We start from the raw sequence: 13,856 nt of genomic DNA on the forward strand, positions 1-13,856 counted from the left end.
AATTAAAATTAGCAAATTATGTAAAGCAAGGTCATACATGTGTCAAATATATTTTTGTGACGTTGAATGATTAATTACTTCAACTCGATTTTAAGTCACAATCTGTTTACATGCTTAACTCACATCAAATTATATTTTACCAAAATCAATAACGTCAAAACGTTCGACTTTTCAACACGTTATACAACCTTTCCACACGATAAATTAAAGTCCAGGCATTTTGACATCAGAGACAGCTGCTTTTCAATAAAAATGGAACTTGTAAATTTACTTACTTTGTCGTTGGTCATTTGCAAAATCATTTTGCTAAAAACATTCTGATTGTACACACAAATACTCCGACGTTGATATTTAAAAGATGCTTGAATTCCTGATTGACAATATCTATGAAGTTTTTAGAGATCAAGTCTTCCAACAATCTATCGTTATTTCCATGGGTATTAATAGTGCTCCGTTATTACCAGACTTATTTTTGAATGCATATGAAGCAGAATTTATTCAAAAAACTTGTACATGAAAAGGAAAAATCATTTACTGTGGTTTTCAATTCAACATTTAGATACTAGTATATCGACGACGTTTTATCAATAAACAATTTTCATTTTCATTCCTACGTTGATTAGATATATATGTATCCCTTTGAACTCTAAATAAAAGATACCAAAGAGTTTGACACATCTGTTTCATATTTTGATATTTTACTAGAAAAGGACTAAAAAAGGGTAATCTAACAACAAGACTTTATGATAAACATGATGAATTCAGCTTTAATTTTCTATCGTCAACTTCCCTTATTTATGTAACAATATACCATTATCACCTGCATATGGAGTTTATGTCTTCGAGTTCATTCGATAAACAAGAACATGATCTACGTACGAACAATTTATAAATGAGGCAAGCTATTGAAAAATATGTTGATGAAACAAGGATATAAACTCTCGTTGAGCGTCATCAGTTCGCAAATTTTATGGTCGATACAATGACCTTGTAGGCAAATATAATCTATCATTAAGTCCAATGTTGATTGACGTTTTTCATACAAAGGGTTAGGCCATTATTTTCACACTGAATTGTCTAGCGTCGCTAGGTTGACGTCATAACGTCTTAGTGTTATTTTCCAAAGAAACGATCTATATTCAGATAGCTTTGTAGGAAAATTGATTTGAGATAATTACAAAAATTAAGCTGAATTAAAAAGAGGACATCTTAGACATGCTTCAAAAAATTCTTCGTCATTTTGGGGACAGGGCCAATTTTGATACATAACGTACTTTCTTCTTTAATCTTTAACAATTGCTTACTTTTTTGGATTGTGCAAAGCATTTAATGCATCATTCTGTGGCATAAAAGCAAGTACTAAATTATCACCATTTCCCTTCATATTATCAAAACATTTCGTTATACTGGCATTAAAATCTCCAATTCGATTGCATGTGCAGCCATTATAATTCCACCACCAATTTTGATAGGCAAAAATGTTTAATAACGATTTATTTATATATTTATTTTTTTTTTTTTTTTTTTTTTTTTTTTTTTTTTTTTTGTTATTTTCAATGATACAAAATTTGTAATTTATTCAACATTTAAAAAGTATGTTTTTTTTTTTACTGCACAGTGAAAGAGTTTTGAATGTTATTGTGTGATCCAATTATTTAGAGTTGTTGCTTTTGAAAACATGTTTTGTATTTGAACAAAATAAAAAAGTTCTTATGCTGGCTTATAGATGCCATCAACATCCAGGGGTATTTTAATGACAAAACCAATGTTGGTTTGATGTATTTTTAAATAATTATTCTAGATGTGACGTCATAATTGCTTGTATTATATTAGCATTGCACAATAATTTTTAGCTTATGATTACGTTTTGAAAAAGTAGACATCATATTGAATACCATTACTGCGTTCATTTGTAAAATGTCATTTTAAACCATATAGGGATGACAAACGTCAAAGTACGTACGTGTCAACCTGCTTATCTATTAAAAGTATCACATCTTTACAAGTGAAATCAATGCAAAAGGATCAAATCGGCCGCACAAATGTTTCGTATTTTAAAGTATTTCCCTATGAAAAAGTCCAAAGAAAATAAATTTCAAAGTAGAAAAAGTTTAATTTTTTTTGCTTGCAAAACTGTATACTTTGTTTACTTTTCTGCACATTTTTAATACCCTACATGTAATTTTCAGTGAATTTTAAACTATTCTTTAAAATTAAGACAAGTATTATAACTTATACACTAGACAAAATTGCTAACGTACCACTTGTTATTCTTATTTGTGAATTGATCATTTGCCTGATCGATACTAGTATATAATATATGCCATCTTTTTCAAAACTGTTGGATTGAGAAATGTCTTCGTGTCATGATAAGACCCTTACAGGACCTTCTTGCCCAAAAAGCAATTTCCCGACGTGCACTGCGCACCGTTTATTTAGGTGGTGCGTGAGCTATTTTGTCTAGTGTATATAAGATTATTACAAGTAATAGCTTTTCAAAAAGCTTGCCTGACTAATCAATCAATATCTATGGAACGTATATGCAAGATTTTTCCGTCATCAAGGAGTGACATAGTTGCGATACTTCATTACACAAGATGTACAATTGACTTTCTCAAATGTCATAACCAAATACTACATATTAACGAATATCTAAGACATGCCACTATTTGGTCATTTATTAGTTAACCCACGGGCTGACTAGTTACGTTGGGATGAAACTGCAAGTGCGCTAGCGTAGATTATAATCAAAGCACCGGCGCGCCTGGCGTGCGCCCCCCCCCCCAACCCCCCGTTTGAATTTTTTGTATGTAGAACTTATATGTTCATTATGCTAAAATCAAGGAAAAAACACCTCATTTTTGTAAGAATTCGTCAGCTTCCGGGAGCTTCGCCCCCCGAACCCCCATCAGGGCTTTGCCCTGGACCCACTGGGGTTTCAATACAGCCCCCAGACCCCCTGCCTTCTACTGCACCCTCCGGTTCTGAAATTCCTGGATCCACCACTGATAATTCTGAAATAGTTAGATGATTCTTAAGAAATTCATATTACATGTACTCTCTTACTAGAGGGCGCGCTTCATGCACACTAGACGACGAAGTAAATTATGAACAGTTTTAACTGGGAAAGTTGTCTTGAAGTGTTTGAGACAAAAATGCTTCAATGCTGCTCTAGAAATCAAAGTAAATGACCTGTACACTTTATAGCTAGCGCAAAACAAGATACTAATAATACCCCCTCCCCCCCCCCCCCCCCGGACAAAACTCACGCGATGATGGTCTTACCATATACATGTATTATAAATGAGTTTAAAATACATCTTTATATACAGTTTTGAAATTGTTAAGTTTTTTTTCAACCGATTTCAAGACCTTTCTCATAATTATAATAACCTGCTTTTTTATGAAATCAAAACCAGTACAGATCATGATGTCGTCTTCATTTTGCCGATTCTTTACTTAGAACCTTACGGGAGTGAAGCCCATTCCTCTAAGGGCACTGACCTACACTCTTGTCACTGTATTAAAAGGAAATCCTTGTTCATCACAAAGCATGAGATAATATGCTACTCGCTGACTTTCTAAGCTTTCTTAAAAACCTAACCTCGTAACGTACATTATTAATAAATGATATATTGAAAAAAAAGGCTAGGTGGAAAACAGACTGAATCAAGAAGGGATGTCCCATTTAATTACTAGGTGGAGGGAGTTTGTTTATGATGAGACTATTCCACTTATGGGATAAATAGTAAGAATAATCAGCAAATCCATTGCTTTAGTGTTGCCTGTCCATATACAATGTGTTCTCTTAAAAAATGAGATAAAATTTACTGTTAATAAAAAATCTGGAGCTTAAGAATCGTGTTAAAAGAATAAACATTATTTATTTCCATAGAAGGTATCACACCCATTCAATAGAACAACCCAATAAAAAGGTGCGAAGATAATTTACATGTGACATTTGGCGCGAAATGATTGTGTCACCCCTTTCGTAGAAGGCAAATGGACTGATCCAGTAGTTTAGAAACGCAGAAAAAATGTTACACGGACATGTCCGTACAAAGAAACGCAAAGAATAAACATGTGCATGCAAAAAACTGAGGGGTTCAAACACATCATTATTTTGCATCAGTTATATGATTCTTTCTCCTGCAAACTGTATTTGTTTAAATGCAGGTAACAAATTCCGATGTATATCAGCTTGCACAAAATCTAGTTCATTAAGAATGATCGCTTAGTTTCGGATCCCTGAAATATTAATCCTTATACTGCCTGACGCACGTGGCGTCAGGCAATGAATGTCTGAATTGATTTCTGACAAAAAAACGCGCAAACGTTTTAGGTGCTGATACCCTGGATCTTTTTTTTTTTAAGGTTTTGATTGTAATAGACATGTATTACAATAAATGTGAAGTGCAGAAAAATATATCATTGTGTCATTTACAACTGTTCTGTATTCAAAACATAATTTACTTCAAATATTTATTAACCATTTTGGCACAGTAATTAATATCCGAAAACTCATTGTGTGTGTGTGTGTGCGTGTGTGTGTGTGAGGGTGAGGGTGTGTGTGTGTGTGTCTTACACACTCCCATGTTGGGAAGCAGTTCATGTAACAATTTTTGTAAAATCATAAATTAATAAACATCTAATGAGAAATGAAAAACAGATCGAAACGTAATTACAATCATTTACATTTTTTTTTAAAAATACATTCATATTTTTTTTTTGTATGTTCTCAATAGGGAAATATTCCATTGAACCAATGAAAATTTCCCCATGTGTACATTCTAACACGACCACAAATAGATCGGCCGCTACTGAGGCCGTAAATAACTTAAACATTACTGACATAATGTAATTGTTCTACAAGGCAGATTACATAATGCTGTCGGAAAGGAACGTTTATAGTGACATACGTATTTTTAACACATGCTGATATTGCAAAAATTATTTAACGTTTGCAAAAGAATTATATATTAATGCAAAAATTCGATTTATGTGATCTAGTTTGCACTTTATAAAGATACCGAAATAGCGTGAATATAGGGAACTACATATGGTAGAGGCATATTCCAGATCCTATAATAGTCAATTTCTGAAAATCTATTGATATGTGCACAGTTTTATATATTGTTTTAAAAATATCTGAAAAATCTGAATTGGTAGAATTCGATATATCATGAATTGGATGCATTGTATCTGTGACGTCACAAACTACACTATACATTCTATTTCCTGTTATATAAAAAGAAGTCAAAATGCACAAAGTTGTTCAATTTTGACTATAGTAATCAAAGTGCAAGCTTGCCTAAGTGCAATATTCACATATTTCATTGATATCATTCTACAAATCATCTCAAAAGATCATATTTAAGCAGTTCTACGCTCGATATTTTCCAATCAAACTATCAGCATAAAAACATCAGTTCTTTCAATTAAAAACCTTGAAATTTTCAATTTAAGCCATTTTTTGAGGTCATGCCTTACTTATGACGTCATAGTTGAGGAAAATATTTATTGATTTGAAATCTGCAAATATCTCCGTGATTGAGAACATTATTAAAAATTTATCCATCAAAGATTTATATTGAGGGCAAATATTAAATCCTTTTATCGTTCAACTGAAAATAAACAAGCAAAAAAAAAAAACAAACAACAAACAAACAAAAAAAAAAAACAAAGAAAACAATGGGTTACCTTATTATGCAGTATATTCATATGAAAGTGCACCAAAAAAAATTAATCTACTAGTAAAGGATATCCTTTCCCCCCCCCCCCCCAGCTCAACTTATTCCTGACGTTCAGTAGACAGAGCGTGACGCTTGAATGAATAAACAGGTGCACATGATGTTCCGCCTTTATATAGTTCTTATGAAATAGAACAGGAACTAGCATTAATTTACTAGCATTAGCCTTGTTTATTCAATGACCATTTATTGCAAATATAAACTTAGAAAAAATTATGTAAAGCAATGTGAAGGTCATACATGTGTCAAATATACTTTAGTATTTTGAAATGACAAATATAATTGCAACTCAATTTCTATGTCATGATCTACTTATGTAGCTCATATCAAAATTCTGCAAGAGCACTAGCATTCATAACCTGTGAAACATGAGTGAGAATGATTTTATTGTTAGACAGTAATATCAAACCATATAATTCCATACTTTTGCCAGCATTTTTAACCACAGAATATGTTGTCATGTCATTATACACATATATGCTAATAACCTACCCTTCGATTTTGGGACATCTAGAACAATTCAAAAAATCCCTAGACCAAAACAATTTAATATATGGAGAAAGCGATATAGTGCTTTAGGCCTGCATAGACTTGAAATAAAATTACATGATTTTAACAATAAATTTGGATATCTTTACTTAAACAGTAATTTTTAATGATTTCTGAGATAACGCTATGATTTCTGTTGCTTTGATGCTTTAGGTTATATATCTTGTCTTTGATAAATAAAAATAGATTATATTGACACATTTGGCTTTGTAATATTAGCATCTGGTTGAAAGAAATTTAATTTTGACAAAGTGTTCTCTATTTCATACATCATTTTGTGGCATAAACAAACTATAACAAGCATTCTGAGAGTATTGCATTAGCAATACTAGTCCCCTACCGGCAAGTGTAATCTGGTTCCAGTTAAGAATTGAAAATACCATAATTCCGTCAAAAATTAATGAAGCGGGACGAAATGCAAACTTGATCTATAACTAATCAAGGTAAAGCCACATACCAAAAATCAGCTCAATATCTACAAGCGTTTAGAAGAAAATTGCGGAAAACCCGTAAAAATTGAGAAGGCCGTAATTCCGTCAAAAATCAATGAAGCGGAACGAAATGCAAACTTGATCTGTAACTCATCAAGATACACTCACATACCAAAAATCAGCTCAATATCTGCAAGCGTTTAGGAAAAAAGTGCGGAAAACCAAGTGGGACAGACTGACAGACAGACAGAGGGACAGACAGACAGACAGACGGACAGACAGACAGACAGACGGACGGACAGACTCACAGGAAACCTATAGTCCCCTCCGGTTTCACCGGTAGGGGACTAATAACCAAAGTATTATTTCCTGTAAAACGTTCATAGCATTTCGCTATACAGCTATGTAAACTCCCAAGCACAACAATTAAAATACCTAATTCAATAAAATAAACTATAACGTTATTTTCTTATTTGATACAGTCGTTTGATTTTTACACTAACGTCGATAGGTTTTTGTCGACGTTAACAATAATCACCGTTCTGCGATTTATCTAACGATCCATAAACATTATATCGAAGAAATTAGCTGTTTATAATGAATATATAGTTGTATAATTTCGGCATTAGCGTATATAGTATTTTTAGATATGTTTATATTTCGCATTATTAAATGATCAGAAAATCTGGTGTTCTCTGATTGGTCCAGACTTTATTTCCTTGTGTGTGCCTCAGAGTGAGTTCAACCCATAATGAGATTCTCAAAGGCTTATTCCTTTTCCTTCTTGTCCAACCATAGCTTTGCTTACATTTTTATCGACCAATCAAATTGTTCGTTTTAAAGCACCTGTCGTTGGAAATTCAAATATGAAAGACGCCAGTATTGAAAAGTCTTAACTCATTTATCAGTAATTAGTGGAGTATTTATTATGATCCCTAAACGAAGTTTGGGAACATATTGTTTTTACTTTCTTTTTCAAAATTTCTTCTCCGGTACTTTTTTGTCCGTGAGTGTTCTTGGAAACTACTCATCCGATTGAGATGAATCCTTTTTAGGGTTAAAAAGCATGCTGTATACATGTGCGGAACGAAGGTGCATTTTTACGTTAGTGCGCGTGCAATGAGTAAAATGACTGATATACTTGATATAGCGATAACTTTTACATTTTTTATGAAATAACTTTTACATTTTTTTATGAAATGCTTTGAAATTCAAAATATTAAGATACTAGTATATTAGTAGTGTAAAAAAGATGATATGGTCAAATTAGGATGAATTCATGCACATGCGTTTTGCTTGATTGGCTGAAGCAAAAATCTCAATATTTTCCTTGAATTTGACAAAATTCTTTGAAATTTAAGATATACGTATATATTATAATGTTCTACAATATGTTATGCATAAATTCTTGAAAAGACGCGCATGCACGTGTTCTGATATTTGATTGGCTGAAACTATAAATGGATATAACCTCTTGAGTTTTCAACGAAACGGAATGAAATTTAGAATATAGATAGGTATAATAGATTCCTACATTATGCTTAGATCTATCAAAATTGAATGCAAGAACATAAACGTACGTACGTGTGCTGAAATCTGATTGGTTAATACATTATAGGCTGTATCTCTCTTACTATTAATTATAATTCTTTGAAATTTAAGACATTGTCATATGTTATAAGGCACAAAAAGAATATATATGTGAGAAATCTAGAAATACGCGCATGCACGTTTGCTGAAATCTGATTGGCTAAGGTTATTAGTATTTATAAGGTTCTTAATTGTTAACCAAAGAAGATGAAATTCAGATTATATATAAATAATACAAGTTCCTACATTATTCAATCATCAGATATGAAGATGATATGATACCTGATTGTTTGATATTCATGTTGCTGTAACTTTCTATGTTCTCAGTGAAATTCTTTGAAATTTAAAATGGAGCTTTTTCTTATGACATTCTATCAGATTTTCTACACGAATATGGTATTTTTCGAAATCATGTACTTGCATGTGAACTTAAATCTGATTTGCTTATTCTCACTGTGCTATATTTGTATTGTTATTTCTTCAGAATGCTTTTGAAAATAAGTTGATAAAGTCTATAATACAAAGGTTTTGCTTAATCTGTTGAAGCATATAGGAAATATGGCCCCAAGGGAATGGGGGTGGGCATTTTGGGAACATCAGTAACGGTCTCCGTTACAATTAGAACTAGTTGTTTTCAAATTTTGCTTTCTCCTTTGTTTAACAGTTGTATGATTGTTGGAGTATAATTATGATATGTTCTTACATAAAAACATTACATTATGAGTTTTAATATTTGTTGGAAACAAGAACAGTAGTGTTAAAATGTTGTTAAATTCCTGATATTTCAAAAAATGTTACTGATTTTTGTCTTCGGTATACCCGTGACTATACGAGGGTTGTCCCAAAATTCCGTAGACTGAGCTCATATCTATTACAGAAATCAACGTATCTTTACATAATTTTGTGGGTGTATTAAATGTGTTTTTAGCTGATCAATTACGATGTTTTAACAAGATTACTTGAAAAACGTACGAGTAATAAGAATTTCAATGTTACCGTGTCCTCCCACCCGGCGCAATCTCCGACATAAAAAATACCGGTACGTAAAATAACAAAATTGTTAAAGTTTTTCAAAAGTAGGTCATACTTCATGTTTGTTTGTTTTTAACGTCCCTCTCAAGGTTAAATTATGTAAAAGTAAGTTAAACTCCAAGGTCAAGAGGTCAAATATGTTGGTGCCCAAACAAAAGTCTTGTCACAAGGAATATACGTGTGAAATATGAATGCCCAGACAAAAAGACTAACAGACAGAAAGACGGATGTTCAGACCAAAAAATATTTGTCCCCCGAATCTTCGATTACAGGGGTATTGAAAAGGCATGAATGTATACATTACATCAATTAAACATATCACAGAAAGTCATGCAGATCATGCTCTTGAGTATAGAATAAGTTGGGAGAATCTATCATAGCTGAATAGTGTAAAAATTCATTGAAGTATCCTTTATCAAAATATTTTAAATACAACTGGATGTCCTATTTTACTTTGTGTTAAAATGGGACATATGACAATATTAAGAGCTACCATAGCAGGGAAAACTAAGTAATGCAAACCAAGTTATCTTTCTTTCTCAATTAAGTGTGATATCTCCTGTATAGTGGCTCACTGTTCGGACAAATTTATGTTACTTAGCCATTTTTTTTATCAATCACTCTTCATTGATATATTAAATCGTAGAAAAGGTATTCCAATCATTGTACCTGTGTCTACATGTCTTAAAATAAAATGGATGAAAGAGAATTGAACCTGATCCCTTAACTTAAGGGAGTACTAGTAAAAGAAAAATTCATGGTTTATTTAAAATTGTTCATGGACGGAACCAATGTTCTTCTCAAAAAGTTCTTGACTCATACTAATGGGTTGAGGTTTTTTAAACTTCTTCTGCAGACACTTATAAGGGAAGGCAAAATTTATCACAATGATGGGTCCGGTACAAAACAAAATTCTCAATAAAAAAAATTACATGTCCCATGGCATTCAAATTTAAAAAAAAAATATTTGTCCCATGCCTTTAGGCTTGTAAAAAAAAGTTACCGTCCCATGGTTATATCTAGATGTTCATGAGATTTTTAGAACAAAAATAACAAGAAGTGCATTGATAACAATTTTAGTTACTGAAGGAGTCTTTCAGATTACAGATATTTCAAACATCGATGAAAGTTTTTTGGATTGAATAAACGATGAAAGTTTTCTGAATTGATTAAACTTGAGACGTACACCATTCGTGTATAAAGTACATGATTGATTCTGATGATGCTCTAGAATTTTTTAGTAGAATATTTTGAATGCATGAGATTTATTGAAATGATTTGCTTGTTTATTATATTCATAACGTTTATTAACATTGTTACTTCGTTAATTTTCCCATTAATATGAAGATTTATGTTGCAATTTGTATCCTTCCTTTGACTTTAAAAGATATGACTTTTTTGGAAAAAATAAAATATAAAATATTTTTAAATATTATAAATAAGAACTGTAACTCATTCTTAAAAAGTTTGTGTCCCATGGGTACTTAATGCTAAAAAAAAGTTTTTGTCCCATGGTTTTTTGTTGTTGTTTTTTTTTTCGATGAAAAAAATCATTGTCCCATACCTATTGGACTGGTCCCATCATTGTGAAAAATTTTGCTTGGTCCTTTGGTTATCGTAGGGAAGAAATTGAAAAATCAAAAAAATGAATATAAAGTAAAATATACATGTACGGTCTACTTTTTTCCGTTTGAAGACCTCTAAAACATACCACAGGCACTTGGGGTCTGGACCCCCCCCCCTTTTCCATTTTTTTTTTCTTTTTAAATATGGAGTCGATTCACCTTTTTCCTATTTTTGTATTCTAATATGCACTATATGTTATCAATAATGTAACTCTTTTGTCTCTATATGCTGTTTTTAAATATACCGTTTTCGACTGATACATAAAAAGAGAGAAGGCTTGCAACTCTTTTCTCGTCGTCTGCCTCACCTCGCTTAAACTTCGCCTGATTATTTATCTAAAGCATAAGAATACATGGAATATGCATACATCAATAAATTTGTTACACATTCTTCTTCCTTCTCATATTTCCATTTAATTTTTATGTGCCCCCGATTTGTAAATATTTCGATTAAATCAACCGCATCTAGGGTTAATTTTGTTGATGTGCACTAGCTGGGACGGAAGTGCAATAACGGTAACTCTAACTTTACAAATGTTCTGTATATAAATAAAAATTCAAAGCTTTGTAATAAAAATATTGAGAAATTTGGTTGTCTAGATCGTATGTTTAATGTTAATCTTCATCCATTAGAATCTGCTAGTTAGAGTTATCTTGTTATATACAGAACTTACCGTTACATGTATTATGAAGAGAAAATTCGGGATTTTTTTCCCTCTTTCATTTAATGTTCCGAATGACATTACACATAATGATGACGCCCGAAAATACCGGACACTTCCGTCCCAGCTAATGCACATCAACAAAATTAACCCTAGATGCGGTTGATTTAATCGAAATATTTACAAATCGGGGGCACATAAAAATTAAATGGAAATATGAGAAGGAAGAAGAATGTGTAACAAATTTATTGATGTATGCATATTCCATGTATTCTTATGCTTTAGATAAATAATCAGGCGAAGTTTAAGCGAGGTGAGGCAGACGACGAGAAAAGAGTTGCAAGCCTTCTCTCTTTTTATGTATCAGTCGAAAACGGTATATTTAAAAACAGCATATAGAGACAAAAGAGTTACATTATTGATAACATATAGTGCATATTAGAATACAAAAATAGGAAAAAGGTGAATCGACTCCATATTTAAAAAGAAAAAAAAATGGAAAAGGGGGGGGGGGGGGGTCCAGACCCCAAGTGCCTGTGAAACATACTTAAAGGACATGGTTCACACTGCTAGTTTGGTATTAAATCATTAGGTAAAATTTCTGAAAATCAAACAGAGGTTCAAAATACATTTTCAAACAGAAAATCAAATTTCCCTAACAAAAATACTTTAGTATACTTAAGATAACTATCGTAAACTATAGTTAATTATCGTGATAACTTTGACTCCATGGAAACTATAGTTAAATATAATGATGACTTTGACACTTTGATTTACTTTAGTTATAACTTTGAAACTTTTTACTTACTAAAGTGATATCTATGAAAACTTTGATTTACTGTAATGTTAACTTTGACACTTTGGTTTATACAGGTCAGATTTACTTTATATCGTTCTGTATAAGGTATTAACTCTACACGTCTAGTTTGAAATACCTAATGGCATTTGTATTGTGAAACAGTGACCACTTTCTAATGTACCATACTAATAAAATAAAACATAAGTGGGTCTTTAATTTTCTTCATTAAAAGATTTAATATTTTTAAAAAGTGAAAGGAGAGACTGATCTAATTTATTAATTTAGAATTATCTTGCCATTACTGATTATTGAAAAATTTTGTTTTAGTTTTAAGAATAAGATTTTAAATGAAAGGTATTCAATAGAAAGTGTATGGAATTTTCATATTGTAAATGCATGACATTAACAGCCAGCTATTTTTCATCAAGGACAAAAAAGTCTGCATTACTAGTAAATATACTGGTTTTAAAATTATATATGACTTCTATCCCACAAAACCGATTTACTCTAGGGATAAGATGACACTTTGAATGTTGATATTGTTATCACTTTGAATACTTTGATTAATTTTAGAGATTACTATGACACTTTGATTAAATATAATGGTAACTATGACACTAAAGTGTTAACTGTGAAAACTTAGTGTTTACTATGACACTAAAGTGATAACTTTTTAAAAATTTGATTTACTTTTAATTAATTATGACTTTGACACTTTGATTTACTTGAGTTAATTAATCAAACCATAATTACTTATAGTAAACTATACTTTACTATTGTATTTTTTTTAACTCATCTGAAGACCAAAGTATCATCAGTATATCATATGAGACAATGTTTATGTTATTAACAATTTACGATTACTTTATATGGTGAAATTATACACGTAGGTGTGTGCTAAATTTTCAAGGGTTTGATAATATTTCAACAAAGGTGTCAAGTTCTAAGAAAGGAAATGCATTCCAAAGGAGTGCAAAGACTTAGTATAAGATGAATCAAGAGAACACCAAATGAAAAGACATCATTGTATTTGTTTATGGTTTCGTATACCAGCACTGAAAAATGATAAACTCAATTGGCTTTTATTTGATTTTAAAGGTTAATAGAGGTTTGAATAATGCATGGCGGCACATAAACATAGATTTCATAAATGAAAAAGACTGCAACTGATATTAAACTTAATAAACCTTGTTTATTATGCCAAGGACATGAAAAGAACAAAGCTAATTTTAATGAAAATGATCTAGAGAGGAAATACATGTTTGGAATTCTTAACTTTTTTGAGCTACGTGCTGAAAGACACATTGTGTTATAAAGAATGATGTCCTTTGGAACTTCAGTGTATCCGGTAAAAAAAAAACTGTCAATGTCATCAACTCTGAAATATTTATGGCACTTGCAAAAATGTGTATTAACAA

This window comes from Saccostrea echinata, unplaced genomic scaffold, assembly GCF_033153115.1.
Source record: "Saccostrea echinata isolate AGI-Se365-2 ecotype Australia unplaced genomic scaffold, CSIRO_AGI_Sech_v1 ptg000019l, whole genome shotgun sequence".
Taxonomy (NCBI): domain Eukaryota; kingdom Metazoa; phylum Mollusca; class Bivalvia; order Ostreida; family Ostreidae; genus Saccostrea; species Saccostrea echinata.